We start from the raw sequence: 19,456 nt of genomic DNA, 5'->3' as shown, positions 1-19,456 counted from the left end.
GTAATTACTCTACATGAAAAACTTGCTTCGCATTTGGTCTGAACACAGAGTTACAGTCACATTTGTGACAACACTGAAATCCATTTGAACAGGCTTAATTTATACAGAAGATCAATTAAGATTACAAACTAGATCGAGAGAAGATCTGATTGTATTAAGTGGAACTACAATGACCAGCATTAAAAAAAAAAAAAAAAAAAAAAAAAGCATAATCACATGATTGACTTTCCAAGAAAAATCTGATAAGATTGTGGATGAGTTGTTATGCCAGTCAAGTCTCCATAATGAAGACAGGCTGTTGAATTCATCTATTTTGCTTCCACAACTGTCGGTCTGCGTTGGGGGGAGGGGGGGAGGGGGGGGTAAAGTCAGATGTGCAAGTGTGATGTTCCACAGAGTCTGATTCACTTCACAGTCACAAGAGAAGAGAAGAGCATGGGCACACATACACATACTGTCATATAAATAAAGAGTGCCAGTGAGGACCGCTCCATGACTGAGGCTGTGAGACTTTTTACACCTACCTCAAAAAAGGGACAGAAAGTCAGAAAGTCAGCAGGGGAGGAGGAGAAGGAGGAGAGATGATCACAGATGTGAGTGAGTAAACAGGATGGGAGGAAAGATGGAGACAAGAGGACAAAGAAGGGAGCAAGGAGGGAGGAAATGACGATGATGATGCCTTATCATACAAGTGGGGTTGTATGAATTAGAAAATGTAAATGCTGGAGACTGAAGGGAAACAAGTGTGGAAGCTGAAAGTGATAATGTAGAGAGAGAGAGAGATGGGAGGCAATGTGTGATACAATGTATGACTGTAGTGGGTGGGCTGAACTGGGCTTGGTGTCCACAATGAGCCTCTGTTTTTGGCAAGTGCTTCTGTATGTGTGTGTATATGTGTTTCTGTGTGCGTGTGTGTGTGTGTGTGTGTGTGTGTGTGTGTGTGCCAGTAAGGACAGTCCCGTGCCCTGCACAAACACTGCCCTTGTGTTGCCCTTGCCCCCCTTCACCCTTTATTGTCCCCCTTACCTCATCTCCGTCTCTCTCCCTCTCTCCCCCCTCTCCCTCTCCCTAACACACACACACACACACACACACACACACACACACACACACACAAAGCCCTTCCAGCTCGGCCATGCACAAAGACCAATGCACCAATTGAGGACCAGTAAAAACACTGAGGCTTTGGGGGCCGACGGGGTCACACGGCACTGGTCCCACGCAGAGCCCCCCCACCCCACCCCACATTTGATGCAATAAACAAATACTCACATGATATTTTGCATGCATACTTTAGTGTGTGATTTATAGCTGCAGGCAGCCCATTCACACCTTAAACAGCCTATACACCCACACATGACCACGGGGGTCAAAGCTCTCCAACACCCAGCACATATAAACAAGCTGCTTGTTGAGTCTAGCTGCTGTGGATGAAAGCCAACAAGAATGCTGGTGAAAACACTGGCTTTCCTGACAGACACACACAGGAAGACGAGTACTCTGAACATTTATAACAAATTACATGTGCCAGCATCGTCATGACCTGCCACAGCTGATGTTTATGGTGCCCTGAATGAATACTGGCTATGTAAACTCTCTTTTATCACAGCCACGTATCATTATTCAAAGTTAGCTCTTACAAAAAGAGACAGCACACAAGGAAGCCCTGTAGAGAAAAACATACCTATGCAAACATGGCTTGGCCCAGCAGACAAATAAAAGGAAATAAAGAAATCAAATGTCTGGGCATATCAGCACACTGTTGTTAAACTGCTGTGTCTGACAAAGAGCAAAAAAAACACGGCAAGAGAAACCTATCTGTCCTTCTCAGATTCTTTCCTGGATGCATTTGGAAAAACAAACAAGAAAAAAATTAGGGGTGGTAGATGGAAGCTGGATAAAGCCTTGAGGATTTCCACAGAGATAAATCCTCTCCGATGAATAGGTGTGCTAAATTTCATCAAAGCAGGAGCTAAATGCCCCTGTTGACTATTACATATAACAGGTTTCTTTCTCACTTCTGCTTTCTGAACTGAATATCTGAGCAATTGGAGCTGTAGACGTCGAAGAGCCACCATCCATCACCTCTGTCGCCAGTTATCACAAAGAATATGAACACTGACTGGAAGTGGTCAGTGTGGTTCTTCCTGTTTTGATGCTGAGTATAGTTGTGTCTTGACAGCAGATCTGTGAGTTAGACAGGGGGATTAACTTCTGATCTCTCTCTGACACAAGTTCTTTTTTTTTTTTTTTCACCTAGATTGAGGAAGCTTCTTTTGGAAACTGTGACCAACCAAAAGCAAATAATGAACGGCAACAACCAGTGAATGAGCATGTGGACATCTTGGTTTTCTCGAGGTCAATGTTTTTTTTTTCATTGAAGGCAATCTTTACATAATCTTTCACTCTCTCCTCTCGTTGTCTACCTCTGTGTCTACCTGTGCTCCGTTATATGGGGTGTGAAGTATTCTTCTGAATCTGCCTCAGCTTGTCAGATAAGAGGAAAACATTACGCAACGAAAGGTTACAAGGCTACGGAGACTTCATATATGATAAAGTGGGTAATTTCAACGACACTTACCAGAGATGTATCTGTCATTTAGGAAAAAGAAAAATACTAGCGGTGGGCCGAGTATTGTATTGATGTGTCATGATTATAAAGACTGTGTATTCTGTAGAGCTTTCTCTGTCATTGTACCGCAGAGTATTGCCACCAGAGTTTACTACAACCATGACAGAGGAGTGTGATGCAGCCAAGGGAAAAATAAGCACAGTAAAAGAACAAGGAGAAACGTCTCCTCTCAGGCTGATTAAGAGACTCTTTGAGGTCACTGTCAAAAGCACATCTCACAGCAACTGCAATGTTCAAAAGTGGGAAGTTCGAAAATAGATGTAAAGAAAATTCCAGCTTGTCACACAGCCTCCGCAACCACTGATTATGCCGTGAAATGGTGGAGAACTGAGAGCGACTGGAAGAAATGGACAAAAATAACACCGAGCTGTCTTGAATATAGTGGGGATGGCTCCCACGCACACACACACACACACACACACACACATATACACACACAGTTGATTTTTCAAAATCGGGCTCTCTGTACCTTGCCAAATCACTCTTCATACAGAAACAAAGGAACATACACTGGCACTAACACACACACACACACACACACAAGCTGGGATAAAGGGGAGATGTCTTAGCCCCTGTTGTTGTCTCACCACAGAGGTGACTCTACGAAATGATAAGCTGATGTCCGCCTCTCCTTCTGTTTACACATCTGTCAAACCGTCTGTGCTGCTCAACTGCACACACACTCCCCTGCCAAAGCAATCCTTTTCTATTTATATGACTGGGCTATATTTACTGCGACACACACTTGTCTGCATTAAGGAATCAATATTGGTAAATCAAATATAATGTGTTATGTTTGTTAATCACACCAATACATCTGACAGCACTGTTACTGAATAGCTGGGAAATGAGTCTGTAGCATGCATGAACTGGCTTTCTCACTGTGTCTATATTTAGTTAACAGCAGAAGCACATGTCCTATTGTCCAGTTTAAATACCGGCTAGCCTTATAATACACAGACTGTGCAATAACTTGGGTAGCAGGGGCATTGGAGTAGCGATAATGCCACCTAAACACGCTATTAAGAATAGGACCAGGGGCAGGGCTTCCTAGGATTGTGTGAGTCAAAGGGTTGCAACACACAGCTTCATGTCAGCCAAAGTATCACAGAAAACAACAAAAAAAAAAAAAAACAAGATTACAAGAAATTTCTGGGAATGAACAGTCAGTGCAGACGTTACTCATTTGGCTTCATCTAAAGAAAAGCTATCTGACGTACTCGGAGTGCCATAAAAACTCCATCTGCTCCGTGGTGATGATGGTGGCATCAGTGGGAAGAGCGGCCGGATCACAGGAGACAGAATGTAGTGTGGATAATTGGATCAAGCTATTTTTCCACATTTGAGTAGGAGGGAAGGAACAGAGAGAGAGAGGGAGAGACAGAGGGAGAGAGAGAGCAGGTGGGAGGCATCTGTGCTGATTATTGGTGATTATTGGCCACTGGCACTGATTGACAGCAGGAAAAATGGTTATAATGTTGACAAATGTGAAAGCTGCACCTGTGCTACTGACTTGAGCCAAGGCATTGGATCTGCGAGGGAGCAGAAGCAGACATTTTCTATTCTGCATTTATTTCCAGGCTCAGCAAATGGCTTTACAAGCATGGCAGGGGGAAATAAATGCAGATCAGAATCCAATCTCCAATCTCTGTTCTGGCCACCGAAAAAGTATTGCGTCGGCACTGGAAAAGTTGCAAGACGCAGATATAGCTTTACGCTGCAGATATTTTCCTGTGTAATCATCTCCTCATTTTTTTCCAAGTCAGTCAAAGCTCAAGGTCAAGGCGGGACATCAAAGTTTGCCATATGATAGCACAAGGGGATATATATATATATATATAAAAGTCTGAATATATGGAATGAAACTTGAATATTTTGAATGAAAGTCTGAATATATGGAATGAAACTTGAATATTTTGAATGAAAGTCTGAATATATGGAATGAAACTCGAATATTTTGAATGAAAGTCTGAATATATGGAATGAAAGTCTGAATATATGGAATGAAACTCGAATATTTTGAATGAAAGTCTGAATATATGGAATGAAAGTCTGAATATATGGAATGAAACTTGAATATATGGAATGAAAGTCTGAATATATGGAATGAAACTTGAATATTTTGAATGAAAGTCTGAATATATGGAATGAAACTCGAATATTTTGAATGAAAGTCTGAATATATGGAATGAAAGTCTGAATATATGGAATGAAACTTGAATATTTTGAATGAAAGTCTGAATATATGGAATGAAACTTGAATATTTGGAATGAAAGTCTGAATATATGGAATGAAACTTGAATATTTTGAATGAAAGTCTGAATTTATGGAATGAAACTTGAATGAAAGTCTACATGGAATGAAAGTCTGAATATGCTGGTGGGCCAAATGCAAACTGGAGTGCAGGTCGGCTATAAAGCAGCTGGTTAATGAATAAAAACACAAACTGTCTACCTGGAGGGTGGGAACGACAGGGGAGGCAGGAGGAGCTCATCTTCCCTTAGCCTAATAACACATGAACTCCGCTAAAAACATGATGCAATAAATTTTGGGAGGTCTCTAAAATATGTATTAACAGTATGCAGGATTTCTTCTTCCATATACAATTCGGAGGCGCCAGCTTTTCTTACATTTTGTGCCCCGGCGCGATTAAACGCATTCTTTCTATTCACTATAGACGCGATACAGTTATTATAGAAATATCATAGGCCACTACGTGAATGTTCGCGCTGCAGTTATAACAGGAACACCACAGAAATTTTACTGGTTGATTTATCCACCAAAACGGAGCTCGACCCTCTCGGACCCGCTGGAAAAATTAAATAATCTGTGCCTGAACGTGATCAGGTCAAGTATATAAAAGATGTGAGATACGTCTTCAGTGACTGACAGCTGCATTAAAATGAGGCTTGAATGTCCCCTTTGGTTAAATGTCATCTGCCTGTTAAATGGCTTTTTAGTTTTAGTTTTTGCGTGGAAGGAGGACTAGGCTAGCCAAGCCAGGTTCGAACCCAGGATATCGCAGTTCCGCTCTACTTTGTTGTACATGCGCTTATCCAGTCGGCCACCGGTGCGCCGTGGAAAAAAAATGTGGAAAGTCTGGAGTACTTTGAATGAAAGTCTGAATATATGGAATGAAACTTGAATATTTTGAATGAAAGTCTGAATTTATGGAATGAAACATGAATATATGGAATGAATCATTCCATAGATTCAAATTTTCATTCCATATATTCAGACTTTCATTCCATATATTCAGACTTTCATTCCATATATTCAAGTTTCATTCAAAATATTCAGACTTTCATTCAAAATATTCAAGTTTATATACATAGTCTGTAGTCTGTAGCATGCTTGAACTGACTCATATATCTATATTTATATATCTATATCTATAGATATAGATATATAGATAGATAGATATAGATAGATATACCAAAATAGGATGTGGCATGGGTGTAGCATCTCTCTAGTTGCACTTGCACACACTCACACTCCTTTTGATGACACCTAGGGATGGGCACTAGCAGTCAGTGTTTTCTGACACAGATCAAATCTTGTCAGGCTTCAAATATCCTATGTCAAAGTTAGTTTCACTAATGGTTAATGTGACACTATCTTTAACCCAATCACCACACAAGATCCAAAAATGTGACTGTGGCTGGCTCACTAGGTAAATACTCGCCAAAAGCAGAAAAAAAAAAAAAACTAACTTCATCATTCTGTTTGCACACAGTGTACATAATGTCAAACAAAACAGTCCTTGGTCTAGCTACATTTTCTACAATTGTTGCCTGCAGCCTGGTGTTCAACATTTGTGACAAGAAAATAACATCCAACAACATCTCAAAAATAATGAACCTCTTAATAGTGCACAATGTTATTTTGAGGAGAGTAATAGGCAAGGGAAAAAAAAAAAAAACAATGCCAACAAAAGCACTTTTATAAACCACAAAACTGTGGTACATAAATACACAAAAAATGTGATAGCATTTAATATTTTTGTCATAGTCCAAGTTTTTTTTTAAAAGTGTTAAATAGGCAACAGTTGCAGTAGGTTCTTAAATTTGCTACTTTGGACAAAGCCAAAGTTAAGATTTAGACATCAGCTTTTCTTTTTTTTTTTTAAAAGATAAAGAAATTCTTTTACCGTATAAAATTTTGAACAAATGCAAATGTTCATGTGGATTTGATTGGTGAAGACAAATACATACATAAAAAAAAAAACATAGTTAAGAATTCAAGTGTCATTTCTTTAAGTTGGGAAATGAATGTCAAAATTGCTTGGAGATTAAAAAAAAAAGAAAAAAATAAACATCACATTCAAGGTCCTAGATCAGTACAGTTGTTTTTTAGCATACAATACCCAGCCCTGGTCACAAATGAAGACCAAACAGGGCCAGTTTACTGTAGTGTCCAACCCAAAGCAACACAGCCAGTAATATGGCTTTAGCTACATCCAGCTTTTTTTGTGTTCTTATCAATCTGTGGTGAGAAATGCAGTGAAAGTGTGCTGAGGCTGTGTAATGTTTGTCTCTGACATAAAGGTAAAGTATGTCGGCTCACTTCCAAACATTCCCCGCCTGTCAGGGCTAGCCTACTCTCCCAGATTCCAGCTAAGTCAGCGTTCTGCATGCCTACTCTCCCATTCTCATAAACACACACACACACACACACACAAACTCTGCCAAATCAAATGGTAAATGCATAGGCCAAGATAATTACCAGATACACATACAAAAACATGCACAGATCCACAGGTCTTACCTGCTGTCTCCTGGGGTCTTTTATTTCTTGTGCCTCTGCTCCTTGCTGGTGGTGTCTGGAGAGCTGCTGGGACGCTGCATCTGATGGAGGAGGAGACCAAAAAAACTGTTTTGTAAGAAGTGCTGTTGGTAGTGTGTGAAGCAAAGGGAGACAGAGAGAGAGAGAGAGAGAGAGAGAGAGAGAGAGAGAGAGAGAGAGAGAGACTTTTGCTCTGGACTCTGTGTTTCTGTCTGTCTGTATCACCTGGAGTACGCTTTCTCTCACACTCAAAAGGGGCCCCAGTTGCCCCACCATTCGAGATAAGACAAAAGAAAGTACACAGCACTCCAAACAAAGTGCTCCTCCTCTCCTCTCCCTCCACTCATGTCTCTCTCTTGCCCCTGCTCACCTTTACACTTCTCTTGCTCACAATTTTCATCTATTCTCACTTTATTTTTCCACTGCCGCCTTCTTCTCTGACATTCAATCATTCTCCTTTCAGTCAAGGTTGTGGTGGAGATAATTTTAGCCACTGCTGAGAAAGCAGAGTTCCCACATGAGGATGTTTGGTTGTCAGGCATTTCTGAGCTGCACACAGACTGAAAAATAAAATGATCATATATATCTGTGGCTGGGTGGTACGGGCAAAATCCAATATTGTGATATCTTTGACCAGATACCTCAAAATCAATATTCTGACGATACTGCAAGAATGACTCTCGGTGCTTTTATAAGATACTCACACACGAGAGCTTTTTGATAAACAGCCATTAGTAATGTGGATAAGATGTCCAACTAGGTGGAGGTAAATCATGCAACAGCTAGAGCCCTCTAACAGCTTTTCAACAGCCTTTCAAACCTGGAAAAGACAACACTGATGTCAGATCACAATATTACAGTCTTTCAGCAGCCATAATATCAGATGATATTAAGACTCATATCATGGGAGTGGTATAATCACAATAACTCAATCTGTAACAGGCCAAAACAAAGTAGTAGAACAAAACATTTTGAGTATTGTGTGAATAATTCATAAGTAGCCTAGTGTTTGAGTTCCCCTTTCCATTTCTAATATTAAAGAAAACTCCTATAAGTAAACATTGAGGCTTTCATGTCACAAGTGCAAACACCATTTGTTGTCGGGACACTGAATTTGGAGCTCATCGAGCTTCCTCACATGTCTCAACTCACTCAAATAAAGCTTGGGCTGTTTTTTCCACATTCTTATCTAGTAAACATTAACCTTTGATCAAAAATCTTTGATCAAAAACTCAGTGTGTCAGCTCAAAAGTTCAAGATGCATCAGGGAGCAGGGTGAGGGGTGGGACATGACCTCTGTACGTGCCGGCATACAGCTCATTCCAACTCATTCCATAGGCCTCTCCATCAATCCTATTTCCAGGTTCAAAGAGCTGCCCTGCAACCACGGACACTGAGATATAAACTGAGCACTATGGTAAATAAACATACTGTAAGCAAAGACACACAGTCAGGCCATACACACCAACGACATGCAACACACACACTCTGAGCGAGAGGGCCAGTAAACTTCCTGTGCATTCCCCACTGGTAAAAGATGCTCTATCTTGTTTACCAGGGTGTGACCCAGGCTGGCTCAGAAAAACAATTTTGGTGTGTGTTTCAAAGAAAATTGTCCATGTACTGACAGAGAGGCAGAAAAGTACACTCTTACTGTGGGGTGGAGGATAGATTCGTAGAAAGAGGTGAACGGGAAACCTGGAGTGAAAAGGAAGTGTATGAAAATATGAAAATAATGTGTGGTCACTGCACACACACACACACGCACACACACACACTCACACACAGTAGAGGGGGTGCGCTGTTCCAGGAAGTGTGTGGCTGTTTTAACACAATGATAAAATCTCAGGACTGAGACAGTCAATGTTTAACTCGCTGACTGGGTTCAGCTCACACGATCACATGACCCACAGCATCTCTGTAGGGGGTGGTGGTGGGGGGGTGTTAGAGTAATTAATAATTTATGTCATTGGGGTTTTAGGCAGTGTCTGTTGGCTTTTTAGTGATTTTAGAAGCAAATGAGAGAGAGAGAGAGAGAGAGAGAGAGAGAGAGAGAGAGAGAGAGAGAGAGAGAGACCACTATAGGGTTAGCTCAACACAAGGGTGCTCAACCTTTTTTTCAGGAGTTTACCAGTGTTGGGGTCATTACTCAAAAAAAGTAATGTATTACACATTGCTGGTTACTTTCACAAAAAAGTAATGCATTACTTTACTAAGTTACACCCTATGGAAAGTAATCTTCACATCATTTTACTGTTAGTTCACAATACTTATGTGTTGCTCCTCAACATCATCTCAGATGCATTGTCACATAATTGTCAGTTAACAATATTACGTTACGTATGTAATGTAACGTTAAACCTTACATATGCCCACGTATCAGCACAAATCCCCACCCTAATATGAAGGACATACACAAGACATTTATTTTAGGCTCTTTAATAAAGTAACACCACAAAGCCGACAGCAAAGCCGCTGAAAAGCAGCCCATTTGATGTTGTGTTCACAGCAGTGGGCACTTGTTTGACCGTCACACTCTTTTCCTTTCACGCAACAAATTCAAAGAAATATGCATATCCCCACCCCTCAAGCATGCATGAAGACACTAATACTAATAACTGTGCCCCTGACATTAAGCATTACAGTTGTGTTTTTGAGCTATATGACAACAATAGTTTGAGCTTTACAGAAAATAACTGCCTAACAAACACCACTGGACTAGACATTTTGTGAGAGCACCACTAATCATCTCTACAATATTGTCATAATATTGATATCAAGGTATTGTGTCAAAAATATTGTGATATTTGATTTTGTCCATATTGCCCAGCCCTACATGCAGATGCTCCTCACTAGTGACGTCTGGCCGTTGGTGTTACCACCTCAGCATCTCTGTGTTGTGGAGCTTAAACGCAGCATATAATCTGCTCTACAAAGGAACTAAGAGCATCTTCATGCTACAAGTTCTCTGAATCCCAACACAATATCCAACACAATAAGCAGCACAACCACAGCTATTGATTGATCATTCAATGCCTGAAAAACAAAGTGCCGGCACGTGCACACACAATCGCACTTACACGCTTGGATTTACTGGAAGTGGACTGACGTATAAAGCAGCCAGGGAGCACCACTGCACTGCTCCGTCTATGAAAACTGAACCATTCGCTAAATTGAAACAATGGTTTTTGAAGGACCAAACCCACTAGCAAAACAATGAGCGGCTCACTGCACAAAACATTGGCCGGTGACGCAGGCTATGGGTGATACATGAAGCTAGCATGGTCACTTGTGTGGAGGAAATCAACGCACATACTAGTTGAGATTTATGTGAGCAACCATGTATGAGCAGCGGAGTAAACTCCACCCTGTCTGGGGGAGGACTGACACACACACACATCCACACACACACTTACTTATGAAATGCTGCTCTCAGCTGTTAAACTCTGCACCTTCAGTTACCACATCTGACGCACAGATTTGCATAAAACACACAAACACTACCAAAGAATTTCTCATCTTTAGAGCCTAACCCCTAAATTGTTCTTGCTCTTATCATTGTACAAACACCACAGTGAGAGTCTGGCTTTGACTCGACTTTCCCTCTCTCCCCCTGCTACACACACACACACACACACACACACACACACACACACACACCCACACACATACATACACACACACACCCTTCCTCTCCTCCACCCATTCCTTTGGAAAAGAATGTGAGGAATGCAGGATCCTAAAATGACTGGGAGCTTCATCAGCATGCCAACCAATCTATTCAAGCCTCTCTTGCTCTCTCTACCTTAGCTCACTTGGGCTCATCTAAACACACACATACACACACACAAACAGCAGCACTGGCAGCCGTATGCCTCCACAAACTTTTTTTTTTTTTTTTTTAAAGTGGTTTAGTTTTCTCATCTGATCTGAGCCAGACACTTAGTGTAATAATTTGTGAAATATGCAGCTGATGACATTGTATTTTCATTATGATATCAGAGTTGCTGTCCCAGCATTATTTATTGTCTCTAATGTGTGTGGTGTGTGTGACAGTAGCCTGAACAGTCATTCTTGTGCATATTATGAGACTTCATCCTGCCAGCAGGGTTAGGGTTCAGGTTAAACACACCAGATTTGCTGATATTCCCTTTATTTGCCACTGAATGATGGGTGAGCCTTATCAGCCTGTATTCATGCCCTTACCACACTCCTAATCCTCCAGTGACCTTCAGGTCACCAGGACCATTAAGTCGTCACATTATAAACAGACTGTCTTTAGGGCCCTGAGGGATTACATAATCATTAGCATCCCCTGAAGGGCAGGCAGTCTCCCTGTCCTAACATTGCACTATTGTCCTCTCACCTGGTAATGACATTGCCCTGTGGGCCTAAAAACAAGAATTGAGAGTTTAAGATATTACATCTGTGGCTGTAAGATTAGGAACTGCTCTCCACAGAGCTAAATGCAGAGATGCCAACCACTGAACCTGTTCAGCTGTACAGCGTCACACACACAGTGCAGTCTTCACTGTTAATACCAGGTTTGTGTGTTCTCCAAGTGCCTCAAGTGGGAGGTTACTCAAGGTAATACACTGGGTGATCTCAGTGATCCTTAATTGAGTGTTTACGAGCGCGACTCACAAATAACAAAGACACACTCACATGTGGAGGAATGCACAAGAGCACACAATTCATGCATTCCCCAAACCCAGATTGGACTGGAGGGGGCCATTACATTAGACCATGCGTCATCCCTGCCTCACCGTAAACAAAAGAGCACTGTCTGTCCATCCCAAAAACAATACACACCCGCACACTGGGACATTTAGAACCCTCCATATACAGAGACACACACTGACACACAGAGGCGTGCACACACACCATTTTACTGTTATCAAAGTAAGATTAGCCACAAATAAACTTTTCCTTTCTACAAACTGTTTATGTATGTGTCCTCCAATTCCTCCATCCATCCCAGAGTGTGTCATACTATCCATGGCCTTTACTCACATCTCTTTATTTACCTGCTTCTGTCTCTATTTATAGCAACTTTTGTGAAGCTGGTATATGTGTGTGTGTGTGTGTGTGTGTGTGTGTGTGTTCTCAAAACTGCCCTAGGATGCTGTAAATCAGTTACCTTCTGCCTGCCTGGCTGAACAAAGGTCTGTCTCAGCCTTTGGCATGAAACCAGTGAGCCCTGACACACACACACACACACACACACACACACACACACACACACACACACACACACACACACACACACACACACACACACACACATATACACACATACACATATAGCATGCACGCCTGAGACAGAACTGTCACTAGTCATGGTCAAAAGAAAAATAATGCATAATTATTTACAACAGAGACAGATGCACACGATGATGCAGTTGGCTGAGATCAGCCATCAGTCACAGCATGGGTAAAGTGTCTCAGGAGGAAGGGGAAACAGAAGTGAACGAGTGTGAGAAAAAGACAGAGAAATATAATCTGACACTGCCTACAGGCTCATGAACAGCAGGGTATGCCATGGAGCCATGAGTACAGTAGGTCAGAGAGCTCAACAGCAACCCGCTGTGAGTTAACACAGTTCAAGACAAATGAGACTGTCTCTTTGGGAAAACATGGATCTGGACCAAAAGTGTCAAGTCCCAGCAAGCCAGAGGACTAAACAGGGGAGAACATCACCATCAGCGCACTGCATGCTGTCCAGCTTCTTGTGAAGACACCCAATCCTCTCCTCAGTTTCCAGCTGTGTCAAAGGTTTCCACAATCTGTGTTTTCGAACAAATTTCACAAGGGCTAACAATGAGAATAATGTTCTATTTCACGAAATTATTCCAAACATTTCCAATTAACATATAGCAGTAACATTTTATGCAAATGAACTTTTATGTGATTTGGAGTGGAGTTCATATCGTCTGCTAAAGCAAATGAACACGTCCTGTGTCTTATTGACATTAATCTGTTTGTATAGGTGTGCGGTAAGTTAATAACATGCATTTAATCATATGACTGAGATGAAATATCACAGGGTAGGCACAACTGTGTGTGCCTGCTGCAAAGTGTGAATATGTGTGTGTGTGTGTGTGTGTGTGTATGTTTCACTGTTATTAGCAGTTGCAGACAGGGGTCTGAACAGTGATTGTTGCTATGGAGATGTCAAGTGGAGGTGTTGCCCTCTCTGGTAACACAGTGGAGGCTTGAGCCCCCCAGGCTGGCAGCATATCTCAGCCATCTCTTCGCATCTGTCCATCCATCCTGTCTCTCACCTGTCTACTATCCCACAATATTTTTCATCCCTTTGTCCTTTCCCCCTCTTCCCCTGTCTTTTCTCTTTCATCAGTTACAGTAATTAGACAGTCTGCGTTCGCTGCCGCAACCCTTCAGACATTCAGGCTTACTTCACACCTGACACTGACATGCGCCTCACGTTTGAAGCTGAATCTAGATATGATTTAACTGGATTACATGTGCAGAATTAAAATTAAATGTATCCCCACTACACAAAAAGAAATCAGATCATGCTTGCAGAGCACATCACTTCCTCTTATAAAATGTACATCCTAACACTGACACAAAACACTTTGCTTTGTTTCCCATCCAGACAGGCTGTTTTTGGCAACAATGCTGCTATTCAGGCTGCCTGCCACCTGCTTGATTTTGCACTTTCTAGTTGGATCTGTGTGCTATGATTTATTTCCATTTATGTTGTTGCTATGTGTGTAAGAGATGCTTTGTATTTCCACTTTGCTGGTATCTGACCAAATGTGTTTCTGACCACCTCTGATCGTGATTTGGATGATCAGATGTTCAATGCATCTTGAGTGCATTCACACCTGAATTTTACACGGGTTTGCCCTGTTTGAATATGATTTGATTATCCAGGATGGATGTTAGTGGCAGGTGTAAAGCAGCCATTATTCTCTCCTCACGACTCCTTCACCCACACTCGGCACATCTCATTTCTCTTACCTATTTTACACAGTTCTCTGCCACCTTGCCTCTGTTCCTCATCTCTCTGTTTCGCTGTTCATTACGTCTCCTCCCTCTGTTCCTCCCCTGCTGTCTTCCCTGCATTCCTTGGCAGGTCCTAGCCTGCTGTGCAGGAAAGTGGAGAATTCCTCCAGGGCGCTCTCCTCTCTCTCTGAGTCACACTTTTTGCTCCAGAAATCTCCATTCCCATGTATAGTTTCATAATACACTCTAATGTACAGCAAATCCGCCCACGCAGCGTAGCAGAGATATACTGTACATTCTTTTTCATTGGCTCGCACGCGGAATAGGATGAGCTGATGGGACATAAGACAAATGTAAGTATGCAGGCTGGCATACCAATCATGAACACACGGACAAGGACAAGCGCACACAAACACAAACACACACACACACACACACACACACACACACACACACACAGAGGGTTCCTTTCAGACTAGTCTTTGAGAGGATGTTACACAAGTAGTGAGGGGTGATTACTTTAGAAGCATAACAGCAGGAAGTGTGCATGAGAGAGAGATAGAGAGAGAGGGAGGGAGAGAGAGAGAGAGAGAGAGAGAGAGCAGAAAGGGAGGGATTGAAGATAAGGGAGGTGGTTGACAACAGTTGCAATGCATGCAGGTGTTTCACTTCAAGCGCACAGTGACAATGGCACACACATTTCAAGGTGATTGTGTCAACCAGCAGGTGGCCAGTATTTACATGCAAAAGTGGGTTTCTGCCAAACCAAAATGCAGGCACTTCATGTGTGATTCTAACCCATGAACTTAGTGACTCGGTTTCTTCTCCAGGGCTACTGTACATCTCAGTCTCTACACAGTTACACACTGTGATGAATCAGGGCTGCAGTAAGGTGAAACAACATTCACAGGGACTCAGCAGCGGAGGACAAACACGTCAGTCCAAACCTCGCTGGCCAAGCAGGCCAGCAGTGCTAAAACAGAGTGACTGACACAGTGTTATATATTTACACATACTCTACTCATTCACTATTCTTCAAATGAAGTCTTCAAAATCCACCTTTTTTAAACCACTTTCCCCTAAATTTATGCCTAAGACATTCTGGCCTGCATAGTTCTACATTTTGTTGATGTTACTTTTATTATTCCTTGATTATATGTTTACTTTTGCTATATTATACTATTTCCTGTTGTTTTAATACACTTTACTGTCAGATATGAAGTATACAGAAAAGTGCTACATCAAATAACTATATTGCTGTTTTAATTGATGATACTGCAGACACAGCTTGTATGAGTAAGCCTGACTGTATGCATTACGTGCATGCCTCATTACTGTAAGTACTGGTTCATTTTGGCTCACCGGGCCAGATATGTCCATTTTCCCCAGCTGTGATCCACCTCTCTCTTTACCTCTGCAGCCTCAACCTCAAACATCCTGCACCGTTCAAGCGGCTCCTCTCTGCATCACAAATGAATTACCAATAGACAAAATGACCTCACTTGACTGTTCAACCTTGCCAGGGCAGTGGAGACACAGAACGTGAATGTCACTTGTTAGCTACAGTTTCACAACTTTCTTTAAGTAGAACACTTAGAATTCTCCATTCATTCCTGCCTGGCTCATTGGTAGAGGCCTGCTTTGGGAGTAAATCTGGCTTGGAGTAAATAGCTGCATTGTTGGCTGGTGTGTGTGGAATGACGTCAGCTAGCCTTATCAGTGTTCTCAAACTTCACCTCAGAGGGGGCCTGAGAGTGGAACCCGCCCGACATGGGGCAGCAAGGCCCGGTGCCTGATCAAAATTATACCAACTTTAATTGTGTAGACTGGGAAGCCATACTTTCAAAAGCAACTGTACCATACCACCACAAAACTGCATTATCAGCAGGTACATGATATTTATTTTCGTCCCAAATTATTAGCTGAGAACTAGTGTGTGTCTTAAATTGTGACCATGTTTTCTAACATCAGATTACCAATCACGCCAATCATGTTTATGTTTATTACGTTTACAAATTGTTGTGCAAGGTCAACGAGGATCCATTTCTACTATATATATGTAAACATACTGCAATATGTGTGTATGTGTGTGTGTGTGTGTGTGTGTGTGCATTTCAGCTTTATATACAAACAAATTTATTGGCCACACAGACTTCTCACATGACTGAGAGAATTGCTCCATTCATAGCTGCAGCCACAACAACTGCCCCTTTGCCTTCCCACAACCCATGTGTTAGCACCCCAGGTTAGGTGCTGAACACCCACCCACACACACACACACACACACACACACACACACAGTGCTAAGAGCAAAGCTACTGTGCGTGTCCTCTCACCTGTGACATCATTGCCACTCTAAGCCCACTGGCCAGTTCCTCTGACTGTTTGTCACATGGCGCTTTAGCCCCTGCCAAAGTCTGATTCACAAAAACAGCATCACACCCCCAGACACACACGCAAACACTCATACTCACCAACATACTGAAAGTCCGGTGACAAGCAAAGCATTTTAACACCAGCATTTCATTTGTGTGTGCGCATATTGTCCCGTGCGCTGAAACAAGAGAGATCTGAGCTGTGACAAGAGCCATTTCCATCAGATTATCATGAATGAGGAGCACTTCAGGAGAACTCACGAGGTTGTGTGAGGACCACAGCTTGCCAAACACATACACACACACAAAATCTGAGTCACAGTCACACACACACTCACTGTCACACACTGCTTCCACATAAACAAGGATAGTCTACTGCATCGTGTGGTACTGTAGGCCTTGATTATATATGTTTACTGACAGAGATGAAAAAAGAGTTATTATGCCAAACCCAGACAGGCTAAAACCTGCATCCAAAGTGAAACCTGTTCTAAAATAATAACTGTATAACTTTTTTTTTTTTTTTTTTTTTTTTTTTTTTTTTACAAGATGCTGCAGGACAGTTTTGTAATCTCTCACTCTAAAATGTGCAATTCTGCCCTTTTCAAACTCATGTTCCAGTGCTTATTACAAGTTAGGTCTCTGAATGAAAGGTTAGGGCTACATGTCACACTAAGTAAAATCTGCCTACAACTGTTGATTCATGGGGCATGTTTTTATGAGTAAACTAAAACCGCACTATTTCAGGATCTCATAACCTCAACGCTGTTAAATTCCAGTACGGACAGGCCTTGTCTCATGGCTGTTTCCTATTAAAACATGTGATGACTAATACAGTTATGACAGTATAACTGATATGACCAATTATTCCTCAAAAGTCTGGGATGATTTCTTCATTTGGCTCTGTGGTCTGTTTCACGAGCACAGTTCCAGTTTTCATCAGTGACACGGCCCAGAGTAAGCAGTGTGTCTGACCCAAACAGTGTTCATTGACACTACTTACTCCTGCACCACTGGTTGTCAAAGGGGGGGCCCGGGGGCCCTCTGAGATCCTTGGGGGAATTTCAGGAGGTCCTCAGCAAAATGAGGTGTTTAGAAGCTTGTTACTTGAAACTTGATAGCACTGTAGTTCTGCAAAATCATCCTAAATATGTATAACTTTAGCTATTGTGATCATAGATTGCACTTATCTTCCTCCACAGGTGTAGGCTACTGTTCATCGCAACAGCAAAATAATCCCAGGAAGGCATTTTAGGGACAAAATCATGGCAAACAAGAGACTGTGTGGCCCGGTGTGTGCATCTGCTGTCTGTGTCACGAAAACTTTTGGACAGTCCTGTCATAAAAAACTGAATGAATGTGTAACTTATCAGACACAAAAGCGAAGTCCAGGTTCAGAGGCCAGGCGCCCGGGGCGGAACTGTGCTAATTAAATTTTAAAGGCGCTGATGTCTGTCATTGTCATCAAAAGAGGAAATGGATAACAGATAAATGTTTGAAATACTAGCCTGACTTCACCTCGTCAAACCCCAATAACCTAACAGCAGCCAGTGCAAATATCCAGCTCCACAGTCTCTCCCACTGGATTCACCTCACCCAGAAAGGACAGGATACGACCCGGACTCTTTGGAGAGAACCAAGCCTTGTAGTTTGACATTCTCGCACTTATCGGCAAAGACAAATAGGACACTTGTGACAAAATGTAATACCTTTTACGAATCTTTAGGATCTCCTGGTAATTTCGGCACCGAGGATATATAATAAGAAGCACTTTCTATTTTCAAAAATCTCAATTTAAGAGGGCTACTGGCTGACACTGCTCATTATGCCCACCACGGTGTATTTAGGAGGAGGAATATCATGGGAATTATGGGCGAACCAAGTCCAAAAAGTTGGACTTTAAATCATCACTGCTTGGTAAACTGGGTCTACGCCGACCTGACAGTCTACGCTGTTTGTCAAAGTCTTTACTGAGATGTGTTTTAGACGAGGTAGGCTATGTACGCAGATAGGAAAGGCAAAAATAAACGGGCAGACTGTTGAAAGGCGTTTGACGTGAAGTGACAAAATCTGCGCTAAAAAGAAAAAAATCAATCAGGAGGGGAAAAAGCATCAAATGACTGGCGGAGGAGACTTACCTTGACTCACTGTCCGGCTTCAATGTGTTAATCACAGTGGCCGACCGATAGGAAAGTTGACAGGATCACGTCTGTGTCTTCGAGTGTGAGCAGCTGTCGCGTTAAAAAATATATAAATTTAAAAACAAAAAAATGCGCGACCGAAAGCCCCTCGGCCGGCTGCCTTTCCACACGGGACAGCGGAGCAGTCGCAGGTGAACAGGAGCAGGAGGGCTGTCTTGCTTCCTGTTTGTTTCAGAAGGTGAGCCGCCTCTGCCTCTTTTTTTCCTCCTCCAGCTCTCCCCTGCCTCAATCCCTCCGTCAGCACCGTCAAGTCCGCTGCAACAACAGTGGAACGGCACTTCCGCTCCTCAATTTCACGACAAAGTGACTTTTTGATGAACACTTTCCGCCCTGTGTTGTACTTTCAAATTGATTAAATTTAAGGAACGCCGTGAAAATAATGTCTAGTATAATTTACAGGATCCGGGACAAATTAGGCTATAAGCGCAGGATATAAGGAGAAAAGTGTCCGTCAATTTTAAGTATAATATAATATAGTATAAATTTCTTT

The 19,456-nt window shown here is 42.1% G+C and overlaps 1 protein-coding gene across 1 annotated transcript in view; it reads right to left on the bottom strand.

The window, feature by feature from the left end:
* The window catches only part of pik3cb (phosphatidylinositol-4,5-bisphosphate 3-kinase, catalytic subunit beta), a 58,106-nt gene extending 38,904 nt beyond the window's left edge, over positions 1-19,202 (bottom strand). The window contains exons 1-2 of the mRNA XM_030067071.1: positions 18,904-19,202; positions 7,401-7,480 (exon numbers count right to left, since the gene is read on the bottom strand). The gene's annotated coding sequence lies outside the window, so the exon portion shown is untranslated. The remainder of the gene's footprint in view (positions 1-7,400; positions 7,481-18,903) is intronic.
* Between the last annotated feature and the right edge of the window lie 254 nt (positions 19,203-19,456).

The sequence above is a fragment of the Myripristis murdjan genome, chromosome 13 (assembly GCF_902150065.1).
Source record: "Myripristis murdjan chromosome 13, fMyrMur1.1, whole genome shotgun sequence".
Taxonomy (NCBI): domain Eukaryota; kingdom Metazoa; phylum Chordata; class Actinopteri; order Holocentriformes; family Holocentridae; genus Myripristis; species Myripristis murdjan.
Note: the sequence above shows the minus strand (reverse complement) of the source record. Positions and strands in the feature narration are given on the sequence as shown.